This window comes from Mesoplodon mirus, assembly GCF_964341445.2.
Source record: "Mesoplodon mirus genome assembly, chromosome: 7".
Taxonomy (NCBI): Eukaryota; Metazoa; Chordata; class Mammalia; order Artiodactyla; family Ziphiidae; genus Mesoplodon; species Mesoplodon mirus.
Genome location: NC_138983.1, coordinates 79987144 through 80006617, shown reverse-complemented (window position 1 = coordinate 80006617; position 19474 = coordinate 79987144). Strand labels below are relative to the sequence as shown.

General features: G+C 38.5%; 1 pseudogene across 1 annotated transcript in view; it reads right to left on the bottom strand.

Annotated features, from left to right (window-relative positions):
• Window positions 1-19474, bottom strand: part of LOC309808828 (centrosomal protein of 78 kDa-like) — a 1511271-nt pseudogene that overhangs the window by 744591 nt on the left and 747206 nt on the right. The gene's annotated exons all lie outside the window — the stretch shown is intronic.

Here is a 19474-nt window from a genome sequence, read left to right as displayed (position 1 = left end):
AACACCACTAAGCTAATAAACAAATGCTCAAGCAAGTTGAAAGGCTCTGACTGGAGTGTTCTATAATGAACAGATGAACAAGGGAATGAGAATAAACTATGAAAATCAACGTGATGAAACTCACTGGTTAAATGAAGCCTAATTGGTCTCAAGTATGACATCCTCTGTGTCTCTGCCCACCCTCAGTTGCCTACCACATTTACTGTGGTAGAATTCATGCTGGCTCAGGGCACCAGTTTTGAGCCCCAACAGATTCAAGTAGTCCACAACCTTGCTGCCTCCTCCACCCACACAGCATATGCCAGCCCTCCTCTGACACCCAATCACATTCCCTCTGAATGAACCCACTTCGGCATTCTTCTGCCTGCATCAGCTAGCCCTCACTCATGTTTACCATTTATGATGGTTAATTTTACATGTAAACTTAGTCTATGGTGCCTGGTTCTTTGGTCTAGAAGCTGCTGTCAAGGTGTATTTTAGATGTGATTAACTTGTAAATCAGTAGACTTTGAGAAAAGCAGATGATTCCTCCATAGTGTGCTGGACGTCATCCAATCAGTTGAAGGCCTTCAGAATGAAGACTGAAGTCCTCCCATGAATAAAGAACTATGCCTCCAGACTGCAATAGAGAAACTCTGTCTGAGTTTCTAGCTTTGGGACTCAAGACTGCAACGTGAACGTTTACCTTAATTTCCAACCTGCTGACCTACCCTGCAGATTTCTGACTTGCCAAGCCCCAAAATCACATAAACCAAAGCCAATAGACAATTCCTTAAAAGAAATCTCCCCTCCCCACATATATACATTTGATCCTTGGACAACATGGGGGTTAGGGTGCAGTTAAAAACTGCATAATCCGGTTCTGCGTCCGCAGATTCAACCAACCACGAATCGTGTAGCACTGCAGTATTTACTGAAAAACATCCGTGGATAAGTGGACCCACACAGTTCAAACCCATATTGTCCAAGGGTCAACCGCAATACGATAGCTTACCCTATTATATAAAATACAATAACCTATTATATATCCAATCCAATACAATATAATATAAATATCCTATTAGGTCTGTTTCTCTGGAGAACCCTAACTAATACACTATTCTGATCATTTTTCTACCAGTAACACTGTAACCATCTTCTCTTATAATGAAATACACTGCAGCTATTTTACCATTGCTACACCCAATGATATTTTTTCTTAGTAAGGTATGATATTTAGATAAGTTATAATCAATATATAGACTGAGAGATTCCCATTTTGTTCTTTGCATCAAATAGCATAGAATCAATATTCCATATCCTGGCTGAGTATCAGAATCACTTGTGGCACTTCTTAAAAGTACAGTTGATCCTTGAACCACACGGACTTGAACCGGGTGGGTTCACTTAATCTACAGTACTACTCAGTCTGGGGTTGACTGAATATGAAGATGTTCAACCATAGATACGGAAGGCCGATTGTAAAGTCATACTTGAATTTTCGACTGTGTGAGGGTCCACACCCTTAACCCCAAAGTTGTTCAAGGGTCAACTGTACATATGCCAGAGTTCAACCCCGAACTTGCTGAATCAGAATTTCCTCAACTGATTTTGATTCACAGCCAACGGCTGGAATCCCTGGGCATAAAATCATTTGACCACAGTATCTGCAACAGGATCTAGTCCAAGGTCACTTTTTTAAATAGAGAACTTGAGGTTAAGGGAGAATAAATTACTTATTCAAATTCCCAAAAAGGGTAAGAATGAACAGTATCAGGCTGCTATGTTTTTCATATTTCTATAAAGTACCTTTTATTTTCTTATATAGACATTTCCAGAAAAAAGATAACAAGTGGCATTCCAATCACTCAGTGCACACAGTTATGCATATCTTATCATCTGATCCACAGCTCCAGTTCACTAATATAGATAGATTATAATATTTAGAAAATAAAAAGAGGCAGCTCTATTTTATAAGGTAGTTCATGCCATGTACACATCAAACTATCTGGTATATAGTTAGAAGACCTTGTAAATAGCTAAAATCTTGGCTAGTAATTGTGTTGTAATAAAACTTTGAGGACATGTAAATGGTACTATGTTATGTTTGATGATTTAATCAAAGAAGGGTGACCTCACTTTCCTAGTGATGGAACTTCGGTAGATGCATTCAAAGAGCTAACATAAATCTTAGCTTATTTTCTAGTAGCTAGCAAAAAACTTCCAAAATCACTTCATATTGTGGATATGAAAACACAAAATAATCAATAACCTCAGTTTTTCACTACCGCTGACTTCTAACACTCCATGGCTTCTAATACAACATTTGTATTTTTTAAAGAATTAAAAATGGACAGAGTATATACATACACAATCAGCTAAGATGCATGTTTCCACTAGTGTCTGCTTTACCTAACTAACGTCCAATATTGGAAGGGTAGGCAAAAATATTCAATATTATTATTATTTTTAAATTATACCACTCTAACCCTAATTATAAAATACAGAATACTATTTTATATTAATAATCATATCTCTTTATAATAATTTACTACATATATATTCATACTACAATCCACATTAAGGTACAAATTTTAGCGAACATTAACATTCGTGATCAAAGCCCAATATGTACGTACGAATCTGTGCACTCCATACATACATACACACAGAATGGTTTTCTAAGATGTCACTGAACGTAGCGCAAAATGTGAATTGAGATGTTATTTTGTAGAGAGTTCTAATATTATATTATTACCTGTTTTCTCTTGTTCATTTGACCCAACAGCATTCTTTTGCAACAAGATAGTCTGAGGGATGCTCTACATCATCCAGCTATGAAACAGAGTTTTATAAACCCAAGTGTCCCATAGAGACATTTACTCCAAGGAACTGGTATAATTCAAAATGTAATCTAACCAAACATGCTTCATAGTCTGGCTAGGAGAAGCAATACCATGGTTTATAGAATAGTGTCTCTGGAAAGAAAAGGAAGTGGACTCTTGGTTCTGCATAAAATCTTGTTAATCCTATTTCCATTTCCCCCTCCTACATTTGTAACAACTGAATAAACTGATTATGTTTTTTTATCTTGTAGCTGCAATCTCTGTAGACAGACTGATTAAAATACTTACATTGATGTGATCAATATAGTTACCAATCAATAACGCTCCAGGAATTGATTTTTATAATCTGAGGAATTCTGCACCTTGATTCATTTATATACTATTGTCTTTTTTTCTAAAAATTAGGGATTGTTAATGTGGAAAATAAAAAAAAAGGATTAAGGGGGAAGGGCCACGAAGGGAAAATTGCAGTTCTCTACAGCATAACTGAGGAATACATGTGATTAAGGAAAAAGTGATGATTTGGGGGGGGGGGGATAAAAGCGTGGATAATTGATAGAGAACTCGTGAAAGAGGGAAGCAATTGTAAATAGATTATTGTGGATGTGGAACTGACATTTCCAGTTATCATTACTGTTTTTTGTCCTTGACAGTTAAGACCTGAGGAATGTTAAGCAATGTTTCAATAGCTGCATGTATAAGACAATAATATTCCCGCCACCAGAAGCTGCTCTAGTACAGCTTCCCCCTTCTACACTAGGCCATGGACTCTACCACACAGACACTCAAAGGCAAGAAGAGTGTTATCCCTTAAAATTGTCAGTAGTTCTCTTCCCCTCAACTCCCAGTTCCAACAGCCTCTTCCCTTTCTAATGGGCTGCCTTTAGCCTCACCTTCCTTCCCAGATCCAGCAGTTACTCCACAATAGATCTGCATTGCACGTCCTGTAAAGGAATGCAAGGTTTTGTCTTGGCGTTCAGTCTTCCAAGAGATACACACACACACACACACACACACACACACACACACATAATGTATAAATTCATATTACTGCCAGTGGTTTCAAAGAATCACTTTTCTGGCAGAAGAAAATCAAGGGATTACATTACTAATGGAGCATTGAGTCATACAGCTGACAGTATTTGGCAGATTATTAATGAGCCTTTAATCCTGGGTTGTTTGTCATGTATGAAATCAGAACTGAAGAGCACCATCTACATTAGCAAAAGCAGGTTGATAATCCTTCTATTTAAAGAACGTATGCCAATCTTTTAATTCACTTTATAATAAATGAGATTTAAAATCATTTGGGCAGAAAGTTACTAAATATCAGATATTTCCTAGAAATTTGAAACTTTAAATAGGTTTAACTGACCTTAACTACTCAGATATATTTGGAAAATGGCAAAAGACTTCAAGAAAATAAGTCAAAAGGACATTGTTTATTTTTCATGTATGAACTGAAATATAAAAAGGTCAGAGGAAAAGTAATAAATGTGAGTAATACACAGGAAACACTTTACAAAACATTTACTTTGGAAACTGCTTTTTGCTGAGTTTAACAGTGGTTGGTTGAGGTATCATATTTTTATAAAAAAGGAAATCAGCAAATAAGTCATTGAGAATATGGTTTAAAAGTTTAGAAAATTAGGGCTTCCCTTGTGGCGCAGTGGTTGAGAGTCCGCCTGCCGTTGCGGGGGACACGGGTTCGTGCCCCAGTCCGGGAGGATCCCGCATGCCGCAGAGCGGTTGGGCCCGTGAGCCATGGCTGCTGGGCCTGTGCATCCGGAGCCTCTGCTCCGCAGCGGGAGAGGCCACAACAGTGAGAGGCCCGCGTCCTGCAAAAAAAAAAAAAAAATTAGAAAATTAAAATGTGAGAGCACATTACTTATGTCAAATTATGAAGAATAATGATTACATTAAATACAAGCTTATTAACACATTGGGTTAATAGTATAGTAAGGTATGGAATCATAAGGAACATTTTATAAGGATTTTGCATTTTCTTCCTAACTTGTTTGGAAAAACTTACACTTGATTTTAGTGAAACAAAGTATCTACACCTTCAACCAAGACATTCTGGATTTGTAGGTTGACTAACACCATTCCACCAAAATTATTTTCCCTAAACCTAATTGCTATGTAGGAAAAGGTATGAGAACGTCTATAGCAATTTCTGTATCTGTGACAATAGTAGTAAAGATTTCAAACAAAATATTATTGAATATATATGAATATTTCAATATATATATACATATTCTATTATCAACTCATTAGCATCTAATTTTACATTCATCACATATACATTCTGTCAGTGAACATAGTGAACTGAAACCGACTCTAGGGCCCATGAGATTAAAGTCAACGCCTGTTGCAATCATTCAGCATTTAGCACAAAGCTGGAATATATTAGGTCCTAGATAGTTATTGACTAGATATATGGTGTGTCCATGCCATTCTAACTCAGTGTTCTCTACCTGTATTGGTGAATTCCATGGATCTGTTCTTGTGTTTACATCCAAATGAAAAATGACTGGAAGCATTTTCAGAATTATCTGGATCTGTCTATAGCTCAATGCAGCAGCACAAACTCACTGTCCATGCCTGCGTGTGTGTTTTGAATCACACTGAGTGTGACTGCTGCTAGGCTGGCATGTTCTAGTGTAAAAAGGACAACTGTCGCATGTCCACCCTTATAGTCACATTTTACCAGCTGCAAACACTAAAATTTCCTTTTAAAGTGATGACTGGGAGGTGAAAAATAGTTTAATAGAATGAAACTCAAAGGGAAGAGTGTTATCCCTTAAAATTCTGTCAGTAGTTCTCTTCCCCCTCAATTCCCAGTTTGAACAGCCTCTTCAGTTATTGAAGTTACTGAGGCTTTTAATGGTATTTCATGAAATCAACAAACTGCATCAGAATTACTTTTCACAAACTAATAAAAAAGAACATGGACAGACACTATTTGAATGATGACTTCCACTACCTGAAAGCAAAAGTACATTATGAATCATCATATGAGCTAAAGTACGTCATGTCTTCAGTACAGAAGGGCGGTAGAGCACTGAGATCTTTCACGGATGTCGGGACACAGACACGGCACACTCGAAAGGGAACCTGCATCTCGTCAACTAGTGTGTTCTCAGTGACAAGGGACTGTGTTTAAGACAAAAAGCATAATCGGGTGCATAATTGGAACTTCTTACTTTTAATAGTTTTATAGTTCTATTTGCATATATTTACAAATTGTCTGGTTTACAGTTATAAAAGCATACCAATTTCTATGCCTGGTTTTATGTTTATGCATATTAAACTAAAATTATAATAGTAATTTATCACCATTGGGTGTCTTTGATTTTTTTTCCTTCTAAAGGAAATAGAGTTTAAATATATATTCAACATCTACTCCCACTCATTTTTTTAATTTGGAGAAATAATGAGACTAAAGCTTTTCATAGGCCACTCAATATTTTAATTTATATTTTTGAGCCCCTACTATGTGAAATTTAGCATCACAAGTTGAACAGTCTTTGTTCTAATGGAGCTCATGGTCCAGCCAAACTTCCCAAACTACCTAGAGAGGAATCCAATTCAGAGTGTCACTCTCTGCTATTTATAAGCTCTGTGTTTGATCATGTTACATACTTTAATTCACAATTTCTTTATCTGTGAAATATGGGTAATAATAATCTAATCCAGTATCTGTAATAATGAGGTAATGCAGAGTGAACAGCCCAGAGATATAGAATATCGATGTATCACTTTTCACTACCTCTCATTAAATGATTGATTTATACATATGTATACACACACACACAAAACACAGAGAGTGAGATAAGCCACCGACTGCTGCTACTTATGGTCTACTTCCTTAAGATTATACCATTGATCCTACTTCATCTATTAATTTTCAAAGAAGGAATTATATGTAACATTTACTAGCACTTAGCTACAAAAGAAATACAAATATGAGGAGCTTACAGAACAAGTTTTTATGTTAGTACCTATAAAATACCTGTCATATAATAGGTGCTCAGTAGAAATATGCTGAATGAATGAATGAGAGCTAATCATTGACACGGAGTCAGAACTTATTGTCTAATATCAGTTGTGTAACTATTAGTTCTGTAACATTTGTAAATTAATGAAGGGAACTGAAAGTCAAAACAGTTTTTGCAGATTATAGCATGAGAATTTTTATTTGTTGACTCTGCATTTATCATGAGTAATACTGTGATAGCTAATTTTTATATGTCAACTTCAAAGGGGGTACCCAGATATTTAGTCAAATGTTATCGTTTGTGCCTGAAAGGGTGTTTTTCCATGAGGTTAACATTTGAAATAGTAGACTAAGTAAAGCAGATTGCTTTCCTTAAAGTCGATGAGCCTCATACAATCATTTGAAGGCCTGAATAAAATAAAAATGCTGACCTTCCTCTGAGTAAGCAGGAACTCCTCTTGCCTGACTGCCTTGGAGCAGGGACATTGTTTTTTCCTGCCTTCAACTTGAATTTCCTGGGTCTTGAGCCTCCTGGCCTTTGGACTGGACCTACACCATGGACTCTCCTGGTCTCAAGTACGGCAACTGCAGATTTTGAGACTTGTCAGCCTCCATAATCACGTGAGCTAATTCCTTATTTTATATAATATACAAATATATCTTCTATTGGTTCTGTTTTTCTGGAGAATCCTAACATAATACCAACACTGACCACAAACATTTCAAAGAAACCTTCATCTTATAGTCCTATATTGATATTTTAAAAGACATTATCTTAGCACAGACCAAGTTATAAACTATAAAATTTGATTATCAAATTTTTTTAATTTCGGGGGCTTCCCTGGTGGCACAGTGCTTAAGAAACCACCTGCCAATGCAGGGAACATCCGTTTGAGCCCTGGTCCGGGAAGATCCCACATGACACGGAGCAACTAAGCCCATGTGCCACAACTACTGAGCCGGCATGCCACAACTACTGAAGCCCAAGCACCTAGAGCCCGTGCTCCGTAACAAGAGAGGCCATCGCAATGAGACGCCCATGCACTGCAACAAAGAGGAGCCCCCACTCGTTGCAACTAGAGAAAGCCCACATCCAACAAAGACCCAATGCAGCCAAAAATTTAAAAATAAAATAAATACATTTAAAAAATAAAATTTAAAATTTTTCTAAAAACATCATCTGCTCTGAAGTTTTTTCATTCTGTGTTTGTATTTAGCTTTACATTCCTCATTAAAGAAAAACTGGATGCAATGTTTTTGTTTAGATATATGTATATTTCCTTCATGGAAATTTGAGGTTCCAGTTCATGCTAGTTTATTGATTTCCCTTTAAAAAGTTAGATTTTAAACCTTAGGTTTCTCTTAGTTATAACATGTATTTTAACATTATCTTCTAACCTAGGGAGTAATGATGAGGGATAAAAAATCTGAGAAACACCATTATCACCCCTTAGTAGACATAGAACCATTCAATAGTATTATTTTAATATTTGAAGAGTAAAGTTGTCCAGATAAATTAATTATTAAATGATCTTGGGACATAAGGAGAAAATGTTCTACAAAATCAAGATTTCTTCTATTTAAATAGATTCTTCCAGTGAAGTCTACAATGGACTCTTCCAAGGAAATTTTTGAAAGATTGCAATTATATTAAGACTAAACACTGGTGTTAAGCAAACATAGAATACAATTTTATCTCACTGAGAAACTGATCATGTAGTTCTTTTCCATCTCTAATGTATGATCCTATCATTAACATCAACTTATCAAATAGACATTGTTATTATTCTATTTCTTTACAGACTCAACAATTAAATGCCTCTAAAATTGCTCAGATAAGTGTACAAAGTGACAGTTGATATTTGATCCTTTGCTTCCTTCATAAACAATGATTATAGCACAGCATGAGCTTTCAAAGAGAAATAAAGGGACCCCCCAAAAAAGTACATTAGTCAAAGTCATGGTAATAAAACTGTAAGTGAAAACAGCTATTTTATCCAAAAACTTTAAAACCATTGAGAGCACTTAAAACAGTCCATCACTCTTTCTTGTACCTTGAGAACAGAGACCATGTCTGATTCTTCTGTGTATCTCCAGAGTCAAACACTGACACATATTTGGAATACTGTCTAGAAATGGCTGTTGAATTAATTAATTATAAATACCTAGATTGGTCTTATGTCTTCCACTATAACATCCTTAACTTCTAAGAAAATATTGACTTATACATGTGTAATATCTTATACGTATTTACTGGAGACAAGAAAGGGAGAAAAACAGTAGTTTTTTGTTTTGTTTTGTTTTGGTCTGCTTCTCCACTAGAATACAAACCTCATGGGAACAGACTTTGTCTTTCTTTGTTACTAATATATGCCCAAATCCCATACCAGTGCCTGGGCCATACTAAGTAATCAATAAATATTTACTGAATGAATGAATGAAAGATAATTTGAGATCAATGGTATTTCCTACCACTGTGGCTCATTCCATACAACATCATTGAGGGGTTAAAAAAAATGCTTGCTGAGTGGCAGTGAAAGGACAAATGAGGCTGGAGGGGATAAATACATCCACACAGTTAAGCTCTTTCTCTAAGAATACACCTAAGCCTTTTGTTTTCTGACAAACAAAAGAGAAGTCTGCACTTACCCAAGACGAAGGAAATTGCTAAATCACGTGAAAGGGACTCCGAGACAGGTACCGCAGGCCCCGCGGCTTCGCCTTCACCTTGGCCTTCACACCCACCACGCTGCCCGCGCCGCCCTCGCAGGTGCGCCAGAGCTACCACGCCGACTGCGAGGCCGCCGTCAACAGCCATTTCACCCTGCAGCTCCACGCCTCTTTCGTGTGCCTGGCCGTGGCCTTTTACCTCCACCGCGACGACGTGGCCTTGAAGCACTTCAGCCGGTTCTTCCTCCGCCACTGTGGGCCCAGGGCCTGAAGCGCCTGCAGAACCAGCGCGGGGGGCCGCCTCAACTTCCAAGACATCAGGAAGCCAGTCAGTGACGAGTGCAAGAGCGGCCTCAAGGCCATGAAGTGCGCCTTGTTCCTGGAGAAGCTAGCGACCCGGAGCCTGCTCCACTGCACCAGCTGGCCACCGACAAGTAAGACCCCCACCTGCTCCACTTCCTGGCAACTCACTACCTCAGCCAGTAGGTGGCGCTCATCAGACAGCTGGAGGGTCATGTCACCACCCTGAGCATGATGGGGGCCCCAGACATCGAGCTGGCAGGGTAACTCTTTGACAAGCTCACCCTGGGCGACAGCGACAAGAAGAAATGAGCCTGGACTGGACTTCCCCAGAGCCACGGGGTGACCAGAGCCCTGGTCACCATGCCTGCCATGCAGACGGCAAGAGTGCCCTTGCAGAAGAAGTTCACTTAAGTTTTGGTTTTGTTTTTTTTTTGGCAACAAGGGCAGGACTCTCTTTTCCTGGACTTTATTTTATCACTTAAGTTTTTTTCTTCCAGTTTTTCCGTTTCTTCCAATAAAGTTATTGGTTCATAAATAAATAAAGGTCTCTGGTTGATTCATGTGGGCAAATCTCTCATTTTTTAAGTTTTAAAACAGGTATCCAGGAGTTTCTGAACACAGCCATACCCCAACCAGATGCAGCTCAGGATCTCCACAGTGGGAGGGAGAAGGTGTTCCATGGGGCCCTGGAAAACACAAAATCAGTCTTCCCCTTATAAATAATGTAGGTATATGGGGGTAGACTGGGGTGGGGTGGGGTGAGGTAGGGGTACCTGGTGAACGTGGGTGCATGTGCATAGTGAAAGTATAGAACCATAGCCTGAAAATCATGATTGCAGTTGCCTCTGGGGAACAAGTGAAGGGAATGGGATTGGGCAGGGATTAAAATAAAGGGTGTCTGCAGTTTCACCTGAAATGTTTATGTGCATTAATTATGCAAATACTAATGGTTAAGTATGAGTAGCAAGATGGGGGGTGGAGGGGTTTGGAAGTCTGAATGGTGGAGTATCTCTTTGACAAGTTCACTCTGGGCAACAGTGATAATGGAAAAATGAGTGTTAGGCTGTCTTGCTCAGAAACACGGAGGTGACCTCCCATGGTCACCAATGCCTGGCATGCATGTTGTAATAACAAAACATCCACTTATATATGTTTTCTTTCTTTGTATCATATGTATATATGCATGCTTGTGTGTGTGTGTATACGTATATATATGTATAAACATATATATATATAGATATATATATATATATTTTAACTCCAACAAGCAGCAGAGCTCATTTTGAAGTTCCTTAGGAAGACGCCCTTTGTTGAAAAGCAGTTCGGCGATCACATTACTGGAAATGATATAGCTGCTTCCTAGACCTTTCCTGAGCCTGGCTGTATTTCTGCCCTTGGGTTTCACATATCCAACTTTGATTTAGTTTTTGTTATTTGCTACCAAGAGAACCTAAGCTAATATGTCTTATTATCAACACACTTTTACCAGCCTCCACTGTATTTACACTAGAGTAAATAGCTCTTCTAGGGTAGTAAATGACATTCTCCCCTTTATCCCTACTACAGAGTCCACTGAAAGGAAAAAGGATCAAGGGTGGAAGGGATCAAATAAGAACAATTTCCCGAATGGAAATACAGAATACTGAAGCCTGCTACCATATGCATCTCTTCTCACCTAAAAGTGTTTTCCTCATAATTTACAGAATTTTAATTCCTTAGATCAACCTTCCCAAGACTGTGTTCAGTATCAGCCAGTGCCTCAAAAACATTCACAAGTGTTCAGTGGAAAACTTGTATTAATCGAATTAGCAGGATTTTTTGGTTTGTTTTTTCAGTTTTTGTTTATTCTAGGAATTTTAGGTCTGATGTAAAAAATATACATTTTGAATGTATAACGTGGGGATAAAATATTCAGTGTTTCCCAAACATTCTCATGGGATTCTTTTTCTACCAAATCTCACAGAACAGTATTCCAAAGAAAATAGCTTTGGAAACAACGTTAAAAGGTCCCACTGTGGGCTTCTCTGGTGGCGCAGCGGTTAAGAATCCATCTGCCAATGCAGGGGACATGGGTTTGATCCTTGATCTGGGAAGATCCCACATGCCGCGGAGCAACTAAGCCCATGTGCCACACTACTGAGCCTGTGCTCTAGAGCCCGCAAGCCACAACTACTGAAGCCTGTGCACCTAGAGCCCATGATCCGCAACAAGAGAAGCCAGCGAAATGAAAAGCCCATGCACCACAATGAAGAATAGCCCCCACTTGCCGCAACTGGAGAAAGCCCGCATGCAGCAACAAAGTCCCAACGCAGCCAAAAAATAAAATAATATAAAAATAAAATAAAATTAAAAAATAGGGCCCTTCGTGTGTTGTTCCAGAAGCACACACCTGGTAGCTAAACCTCATTCACTTTCACTTAGAGGTCATTATGAGGAACGGGAACCTTTGCTGTGAAGGTTTCAGCACAGTAAGCTTTAGACAGTAAGTGTAATGCAGGGCCCTCACCATGACAGTGGGTAGATATCACACACATCCATTTTGTTTCCTGATAGGTAACTCCCAACACTGTATTTTTCCATCTGTTCTAATTTCCATTTCTAAATGAATGGTCTCTGGGAATGATAACATTGATGTTTCTCCAGCACTTATATCAAAGTCAAGAGAAACTTTAAGGCTGCTAAGTAGTTTATATTCTTCACCTCCCTCTACCTATGCATTCATCTCACCAGCAGCAGAATTCTTCATTTATTTTCCAGACTAGATGGCTGAATTTTGGTCAGTAATACACCTTTTGGTCAAAAACAGTCTGTGCCTGCATCTTTTTGAAAATAAGATGACTGTTCCTCTCACCAAAGCATGCTGAAATTTCTCAGAATTCAGACATTTAACTATAAGAAAAGAAATAAGGCATACATACTACAAAACACTGTAGTAATAAAGTCCAAGATTGTTAAATAAATATATAACAAGTAATGTCTTTAATGTGTAGCATGTTTTTCCTCCAGCAGAGATGATCAACATTATTCACATCATTATTTGATTTTTGAATGAGCACCTTATGGCAATGCATTCCTCTTTAGGTTCAATGCAGGACTTATCAAGTTTCTCTCCAGCCCTAAAATACATGATGCAATTCTATAAATTGAAACTGCATGATTCCCAAACAATATAGTGGGCATGAGACAATATCAAAAATCTTGTATATTTTTAAAATTTAAATGTGTTCCCACAACAACCCTTAGGTATCAATTCTCATGACACCTCCACTGAATTTGATAAGGTGTCTATTTTATTCCCAGGCAGATTCAGCGTAATACAAAACTATTATTTTCTCAATATGAGAAATATTCTATCACATTAATACATGATTATATAAGGCTGGAAAATAAGAAGGTGATTAAAGCAAGCTTCTCAACAAGAATACTATTTCAGTCTGGCCCATCTTATTAGCCACAACTTTCATTTGTCTACTGTTTGGCTGATTAATTCGATTCAACAGGCATTCACTTTTTTTAAAATAAAGACCAATATTCTCGACTGTTTATTCTATTTTATTTTATTTTATTTATTTATTGGCTGCGTTGGGTCTTCATTGTTGCGCATGGGCTTTCTCTAGTGGTGGCGAGCGGGGGCTACTCTTCGTTGCACTGTGCAGGCTTCTCATTGTGGTGGCTTCTCGTTGCAGAGCAGGGGCTCTATGCATGTGGGCTTCAGTAGTTGCAGCACATGGGCCCTAGAGGGAACGGGCTTCATTAGTTGCAGCATGTGGGCTCAGTAGTTGCGGTGCACGGGCTCTAAGGTGTGTGAGCTTCAGCAATTGTGACTCACGGGCTCTAGAGCGCAGGCTCAGTAGTGTGGCGCCCAGGCTTAGCAGCTTCGCGGCATGTGGGATCTTTCCAGACCAGGGCTCAAACCCGTGTCCCTGCACTGGCAGGTGGATTCTTAACCACAGCACCACCAGGGAAGTCCCAAGCAGTTATTCTTAATAAATGAGTTTGTGCTGGGGAATCAAAGTTAAATAAGACATGTACTTGGTCCAGTTAAACTAAATAGATTAGCACTTTGCCAATTTTCTAAGAGGAAAATACAAGTCCAATATGAGGTTATTTTAATAAACAATTAAATCAATAGTATAGCTAGGGAGTGTTTTCATTTATTACTCTCCATTTTAGCTTTATAAAGAGGTATGCTACCCAGTCGTTCAACAAACTCACAAATGGGAATGCAGCAATTTTTAATAAGTATGATAAATAATGTAGGCCAGCTATTCTTCCTCTCTGAATGGTGGACTCTAAATGAATCTAAAGCATCATCAAAAAAAGTAAAATAAATCAAAAACAAATGAAGCATCATCATAATGACCATCATCTGGGTAAATTATGCTGTCGAAATAACATGTTAAGGAACTTCCTCTTCCTAATAATAAGGAATGTTACCTGATGGAGAGAGAGAATTTGGGGAAGAGCAATAATACAACATGATCAACAGACTAAATTTTAGCAAACAAGGACACTCATTTGTTTACATATTTTACACTGCTGTTCCCTACAGACAGAGGAGGCACCTGAAGGTATATTTTACTAGTGTGGGTCACATAGGAGTCTTCTAAGGAACTGGTTTAAAAACATCATTCCAAAACTAGTAAAAAAAAAAAAAAGTTATTTCCACTGTAGATTTGAACCTGTAAGTAATCTATAGGTAAATGTAATCTAAAAAATATTAGGGCAGCCTTAATGGCAGTTCTTTATATAAGAAAGAAACACATACTTGCTGAAAGCTTTTACAGCATCACTAGCTTGCATCCAATAATAAAAACAGCTTACACTTTTTATTTTTACATCTTTATTGGAGTATAATTGCTTTACAATTTGGTGTTAGTTTCTGCTTTATAACAAAGTGAATCAGTTATACATATACATATGTTCCAATACCTCTTCCCTCTTGCGTCTCCCTCCCTCCCACACTCCCTATCCCACCCCTCTAGGTGGTCCCAAAGCACCGAGCTGATCTCCCTGTGCTATGCGGCTGCTTCCCACTAGCTATCTATTTTACGTTTGGTAATGTATATATGTCCATGCCACTCTCTCACCTTGTCACAGCTTACCCTTCCCCCTCCCCATATCCTCAAGTCCATTCTCTAGTAGGTCTGTGTCTTTATTCCTGTCTTACCCCTAGGTTCTTCATGACATTTTTTTTCTTAGATTCCATATATATCTGTTAGCATACGGTATTTGTCTTTCTGACTTACTTCACTCTGCATGACAGACTCTAGGTCCATCCGCCTCACTACAAACAATTCAATTTCGTTTCTCTTTATGGCTGAGTAATATTCCATTGTATATATGTGTCACATCTTCTTTATCCATTCATCCGATGATGGAAACTTAGGTTGTTTCCATCTCCTGGCTATTGTAAATAGAGCTGCAATGAACATTTAGGTACATGACTCTTTTTGAATTTATGGTTTTTGAATTATGGTCTATGGTATATACCCAATAGTGGGATTGCTGGGTCATATGGTAGTTCTATTTGTAGTTTTTTAAGGAACCTCCATACTGCTCTCCATAGTGGCTGTACCAATTCACATTCCCACCAGCAGTGCAAGAGTGTTCCCTTTTCTCCACACCCTCTCCAGCATTTATTGTTTCTAGATTTTTTGATGATGGCCATTCTGACTGGTGTCAGATGGTATCTCATTGTAGTTTTGATTTGCATTTCTCTAATGATTAAAGATGTGGAGCATTCTTTCATGTGTTTGTTGGAAGTCTGTATATCTTCTGTGGAGAAATGTCTATTTAGGTCTTCTGCCCATTTTTGGATTGGGTTGTTTGTTTTTTTGGTATTGAGCTCCATGAGCTGCTTGTAAATTTTGTAGATTAATCCTCTGTCAGTTGCTTCATTTGCAAATATTTTCTCCCATTCTGAGGGTTGTCTTTTGGTCTTATTTATGGTTTCCTTTGCTGTGCAAAAGCTTTGAAGTTTCATTAGGTCCCATGTGTTCATTTTTGTTTTGATTTCCATTTCTGTAGGAGGTGGGTCCAAAAGGATCTTGCTGTGATTTATGTCATAGAGTGTTCTGCCTATGTTTTCCTCTAAGAGTTTGATAGTTCCTGGCCTTACATTTAGGTCTTTAATCCATTTTGAGCTTATTTTTGTGTATGGTGTTAGGGAGTGATCGAATCTCATACTTTTACATGCATGTACCTGTCCAGTTTTCCCAGCACCACTTATTGAAGAGACTGTCCTTTCTCCACTGTACATTCCTGCCCCCTTTATCAAAGAAAAGGTGACCATATGTGTGTTGGTTTATCTCTGGGCTTTCTATTCTGTTCCATTGACCTATCTTTCTGTTTTTGTGCCAATACAATACTGTCTTGATTACTGTAGCTTTGTAGTATAGTCTAAAGTCAGGGAGCCTGATTCCTCCAGCTCCATTTTTCGTTCTCAAGATTGATTCGGCTATTCGGGGTCTTTTGTGTTTCCATACAAATTGTGAAATTTTTTCTTGTAGTTCTGTGAAAAATGCCAGTGGTAGTTTGATAGGGATTGCACTGAATCTGTAGATAGCTTTGGGTAGTAGAGTCATTTTCACAGTGTTGATTCTTCCAATCCAAGAACATGGTATATCTCTCCATCTATTTGTATCATCTTTAATTTTTGACTCTTAATGGACATTTCGTTTGTTTTCAGTTTGTGCTAATGCAAATCATGGACAGGAATCCTGCTGTACCCGTTATTCTGGTGCATTTACACAGGGCAGGGGTGAGGGCTGCTGGCTCACAGGCTATTTATATACCTTCAGTTGATGGAGAGGGCTAAATGCTTTCCAAAGTAGTTGTGTCGATTTATACTCCAGTATAAGTAGGGTAGAAGATTCCCATAGTACTCGAGGTCTACAATACCTGATACTACCAGATTGTATGTATTTGTCCATCTCATTGGCATGTAGTTTCCTTGGTTTTGACTCACTTGTCTCTTATTACTTAACGAAGTCGTACGCTTTTCTCTGTTTACTGGCTGTTTGGATTTCCTTTTTTATGAGGTTTACATCAACTATTGTTATTTTTTATTATTATTTTTATTATTTTTATTATTTTATTATTTATTTATTTGTGGCTGTGTTGAGTCTTCATTGTTGCGTGCAGGCTTTCTCTAGTTGCGGCGAGCGAGGGCTACTCTTCATTGAGGTTGCTTCTCTTGTTAGGGAGCACAGGATCTAGGCGCACGGGCTTCAGTACTTGTGGCACGTGCGCTCAGTAGTTGTGGTTCGCAGGCTGTAGAGCGCCGGGTCCGTAGTTGTGGAGCATGGGCTTCGCTGCTCCGCGGCATGAGGGATCTTTCCGGACCAGGACTCGAACCCATGTCCCCTGCCTTGGCAGGCAGTTTCTTAACCACTGCGTCACCAGGGAAGTCCAACTATTGTTATTTTGAATTCTTCTCCATTTCCAAGTAATACTCTTACATGACTATTTTCTCACTAAATTGGAGGCATTATCTCTTCATTTTCTAACTTACTAATAAGTAAGGGTTTAGTTCCTTTACACTCTTTCCTATGTCCACACTGCTCAGTAAAGTTATGTCATCATGAGTTATTCCACTGCTCATGATCTCTTTGACTTGTAGTCATATACTTAAAAACCTACATTGTTGATCAACTAGAAACTCTCTCAACGTCACGCTTTGTAAAATGAGGACATTCATACCATCTTCCCTTTTTTCTACCTCCTGTCTACCTTCCAAACCTAGCTTTTACGTTGTCAAAGTTGAAATTTATATTCTGTTCTATGTGCAGTTAAGTCTTCTGTTATTTGAGAGTCAGTACGGAGTAAGGTTTAAGAGAACAGGCGGAGAGCCTGAACTCAAAGGCTCGATCCAACCTTAAATTAGGTACAGCCTGGGCAAGTTCCTTCCCTGACTTAGCTTCCTGTTCTCAAAAGTGGGAATGATATTAGCACCAACCTCATAAGGCAATTCAGAGAATTAAATGAGTTAATATATGCAAAAACACTTACAGCCTAATATATACTAAGTACATACCAGTATACAATACATTTCAGTACATACCAAGTTAATACTAATACATACTAAGTATAGTTTACTTTAGTTATTTGTGTTTACATGCAAATTGACAATAAAAGCTGAAAACCAAGACACTATTGCCATTATTACAATGAAATTAATATTGCCCACTGCAGATGTACTGTGTCTCTGTGTATAGACTACACCTCGTTCCGTACTGTGCCAGTGTCACTGCCCTTGTGCAGGGTGACCACATACCCCAAGCCGCCTTGGGCTGTTCCAGTTTATACCTGTTGTCCTGATGTTACAGCATTCGAGTGCCTCCTTACACTATTGAAGTGTAAGGAGTTTGGACAAGTTCCGGTTTGGACAACCAATTAGATAGGTGGTCATTACCCCTGTGTGTCACTGAAAAGGGGGACATCTATAGTGTCAGGTTGAAGTGGATTCTTCCCTTCCTCACCAATACTAGGTTAAAAATCAACCATAGTTTAGTGTGCTTCAAGTCTATGTCCGTATAGCCTTTTCTCCTCTGGAGTTCAAGTTCCTTCTCCTCTTCCTCTCCCTCCTCCCTTCCAACAGTGCCTAATACCTAGTAAGTACAATATGCCTCAAGGTGTTTCTATGCTCTCAATCACACAATCAATAGAAGCCTCTCCACTCTAGACTAGCTGCAATCTGCACTGAATCCCCTATTACCTTCCTTCTTGGTTTATTGCCTCATTTTGCTGGATTATTTCTATAAATAGCTTCAGGTGTAGCACAGGAGGTCAATTTTTCAAATTTCTTTCTGTACAAAATATCTTCTTCAGCCTCCACTTATGACTCATAGTTTGGCTGGATACAAACCCCTAGGGTGAAAAGTATGTGCCTGAAAAACTTTGGAGGTATCTTTCTAATGCCTTCCAGGATCCATGGTGCTCATGACAAGTATGATAAAGTCAGATTTAAAATTTTCTTTTTAGGTAGCCAGTATTTTTCTCTCTGGAATGGATGTATCCTCTCAGTATTTTATTCTATTTTAATTTATTTTTTCAGTATTTTAAAGTTTCACAAGGAAGGGTGCCTAGGTATGAGGCTATTCTTGCTCGTCTTGTATAACTATTTTCAGTCTGAGGCCTGATGTCTACTTTCAGCTGTGGGGAATTTTGTTGCCCTTTGATAGCTTCCCTCCAGTTTTTTTCTGGGTCTGGAGTTTCTAATAGTAACATGTGGGATCTCCCAGATGCAGCCTCTCTAACATATTTCTATCACATTTTCCATTGTGTCTTTCTTTTTTATACACTGAGAAATTTTTTAAATTCCTACTGAATTTATTTCAGCAACCATATTTTCATTTCCAGGAGACCTCTCTTGATTTCTGACCATTCTCTTTTTAATTAACTCCCTAGTCTTATTTTATAGTTTCTAGCTGTTTTTAAACCTCTCTCAGGATATTAATTAAGGTTTTTCCTTAAATTATTTTGTTCCCTAAATTGTCCCTGGTCCTACTAGGATATGTTTTCACTCTTTTTCCCCCTCTCTGATGTTGTAAGCTTTACTCAGCTATCAGGCAAATGACAGTTATTTTCTATTTAAGAATGAGTGCAGAGAGCTTCCCTGGTGGCGCAGTGGTTGAGAGTCCGCCTGCCGATGCAGGGGACACGGGTTTGTTCC